Here is a 3,608-nt window from a genome sequence, read left to right on the forward strand (position 1 = left end):
GGGGGGCAGAGGTGACTTGGAGGGCTTTCACATTTCATTAGAGCCGTAGGCTAGCTGTTCACACATGTAAACACACACACACACACAGACACACACACACACAGACACACACACACACACACACACACACACACGCACACACACACACTAGCGCTCACACATTTCCTGCCCACCTCGTCCACTCCTCATTTAGCATCCCATTCACTAACACGTTCGTTCCCCCCCTGCATGCGAACACGCACAGCACTCTTCTCATAAGACCTTGGCCCCGGCCTCACCCAGTAGCACACAAACACACACGCATTACACTCTCTCATGCGAGTGTGTCAACCTCTCACAGGGAGTTGGACATTAACTGCGATTCACACATGCACCTTGAACATATGATCAAAGAGGCACGCACACCAGCAAACAAAGAACTCCAATATGCACAGCCTTACATGCGGGGTATCATGCAAATATGTGTTTTATTACCATCCCATCAGTAGCCTCGGCACACAATTCCTTCTTGACACACACATAAAACACATTAGGCGTAGGTGGTGTTTAACATGCAAACCACACACATACACATGGAAACAGTGTGTGTCAGTAGCAGTCTTAGGACCAGGATGATGGTTGGAGGGAATATCTTTGACTTTGTGTTGGACACACACACATATAGAGTTATTGACGAACAGACGTATGCATAAGAACTGATAAGATTTCCACGTGCAGAACAGAGAAAAAGAAGAAAGAAAAATATAGAAGTAGAGATAGATAGATAGATAGATAGATGATATCTGAAACTGATTCATAAACACAAATAATATTCAAAATGAAAAACACATGTAAATTATAAAATGTTTTTAGAACGACTCTCACCGCCTAAACTGTAAATAGAGCAAGTCTAATGATAGGGTGTTAAAAAACAATTATAATTTAAATTACGAGAGATAATGGTACATTGAGCTATAGATGACCTTCGCTAGCTAGCTTGCTCGATGGATAGCTAATGTAGCTAACTATTTAGAAAGACAACAAACATTAGCTTTCCTGGCCAATTGGAAAGATAGATAGATAGATAGATAGATAGATAGATAGATAGATAGATAGATAGATAGATAGATAGATAGATAGATAGATAGATTATATCTAAAACTGATTCATAAACAGAAATAATATTCAAAATGAATCTTTGAAGTGTGGCAGACAGTCTGCAGTGCAGCTTTGATCCTGTTTTTAAACGGAGAAGGTCAGACACGATCCATGAAGAATTCCTTCTGTTATCTCACACATGTTCGCCAACCACACTGTCTGATCGCTCCCCATATGGTGGGTCGTACACACCCAAAGACCCAAACAAACACCAGGGATGTTCACAGAGGCATGCATTTGTATATACACACATGCAGGATGTATACATAGCTGCGCAGTCAACCCATCCCCATCCACTCGATTTGCATTGAATTGACTAAGATGCATATTCTTTGGTTTCGTTCACCCCCAAACATCATTTTGACAAAGACCCCACTCTCCACCATGGATGTATAAACAGAACTGGATACAGCATTAGAGGCGGGGCTCTAAGGGGCTCTATTCCTATAGATTTCCTCACATTCAAAAACAGCTAATTGTTCCCCTTTGTGAGACCAAAATGGACGTTTTCAACTGCAGCAACAGAGATACCGCTGTAATGTCACTTGAACATGCAGACCCTTCTGGCATCTTGTTCTTCTTACATGGACATCATAAACAGCACATCTGACACCCAGCTTAAGAAGAACTTGACTTAATGCCAAGAATGCAGCCTTCACAGCCAGTGGGTAAAGACCGGCTAAACTCACGGCTCATCACACGCCACACATAGGGCCTACTTCTCTCAGGACATCTTTGCCTTTTTGCAAATCTATAAAACGTGCCGACACAATTAGCTAAGCTCTCATTATTCATGATTATCTCGGAGACTGAACAGCTGGTCTGAGGTTACATGACCAGGATGGAATCTGCATTGTTCTTCGTGCATCTGAGGATTGACACTTGGTGCGGATCACGAGCTCTTTAACCGCCGGGCTGTGAAGTACCAGAGCCAGCCTAAGGTCGCAGATATGACAGGCACTGAATATATTTTGGCCATAACTCCATACAGCTGCTTCCATGACAGCGGATCAACTGCCGGAGCTTCTCGTCAACATCCTCAGGCACACATGAGGTGACAGTTGAAATACATTATTTCTAAACCGGGTATACCCAGCACATCCTCACACGTTTGATACCCTCGAAACGTTGTTTGTTGTTTATGTCCAAAACTTTAAAAAAAACATGGCCGAACTTCGTTTTATTCTCGGTGTAAAATGCCTATTTTAAAGTTAGTTTGGCCATTAAAATGCGTTTTGATGTCATTTCATGCGAGAAATATGAGTTGTTATTTCAGATTATGTGTGCAGTGGATGTACATGATCTTTAGTTTGCTAGTTATTACGAAGATTACTCCAGGAAATTGTGTCTATACAACGTTTTCATTGTTACCAAGGTGGTTGCTAGGGACGCTGCTATCGATATTATTTCTGTTATGTTGTGTAAACTGGTGTTATCTTTATTGCTACCCCCTTCACCGTCAATGCATAGTGTTGGTCCACAGCGCAAACGTGTTAGTTTAACAAAATCCGCATCTAAAAATGGTGGCATAGTGTGGTGCCGAGAGATGGGAGTCAGAGGCGGGTAAAACACAAGCGAAGACCGGCGGAGACAGGAAGTCCGGCTCACTAAAATGTCCGTGCAGAACAATACCCTAACCCAGCGCCGTATACGTTATTTTCCCCTGTGCAATTCTCCATTTACTCAACAATAACACATAATTATCCTTGTGTTTATTTATTTGTTTGATTAATAAACACAAGTTGGAGTCCGTCAGGACCGAGGGACGGAGCAGCTCATTTGCTTTACAGAATATTACACCCGGAAGTAAGTATTCTCTCCGCTTCGCTTCACAAACCCCGTGATAGTCCGCAAGCTCTGTGATTGGAGAGTGTGCTCCGAGGGTTACGCCGAGCGTCGAACAGCAATTGAAATGGGATGGAACCATGGCAGATTGTCCAAAACTGGATTTGAACGGGTCCACCCCGTCTCCTCCTCCGCCACTCCGTCCCCAGAACTACACATGCTGGCTATTGTGTTTCGCAACATGTTCTCTATCTAGGGCACGTCTCTACTGGGAGTTGTAGTTTTAAAAGACGTTTTCATATTTCCCATAATAAGAAGTTGCCAGTATACTGTGTACATCCCTGGAGGTTTAGGGAATAGGAAACACTCAAATTTAAAACATATAATTAATAAATGGGTGAAAATTGCTTGTGCCCATAATGGGCAGCATTAATATATACCCACATGACAGCTAAGGTCAGAAGAGCTTTATTTAACAGCTGGTCTTATGTCTGTGACCCCTCCTGTTGTTAATTGATAAGCCTGAAACATGCACTTGTCAAGGTTCAGAGGCACATTTTGGAAATATGGCAGTAGCCATCGATCATCTTAAGATAAGATATACTTTATTGATCCCAAGTTGGGAAATGTTTTTGTTACACCAGCATGTACAACATGCAATTTATTGTTAATTTGTAATTCTACTC

The sequence above is a fragment of the Notothenia coriiceps genome, unplaced genomic scaffold (genome assembly GCF_000735185.1).
Source record: "Notothenia coriiceps isolate Sejong01 unplaced genomic scaffold, NC01 NC01_scaffold00015397, whole genome shotgun sequence".
NCBI classification, from domain to species: Eukaryota; Metazoa; Chordata; class Actinopteri; order Perciformes; family Nototheniidae; genus Notothenia; species Notothenia coriiceps.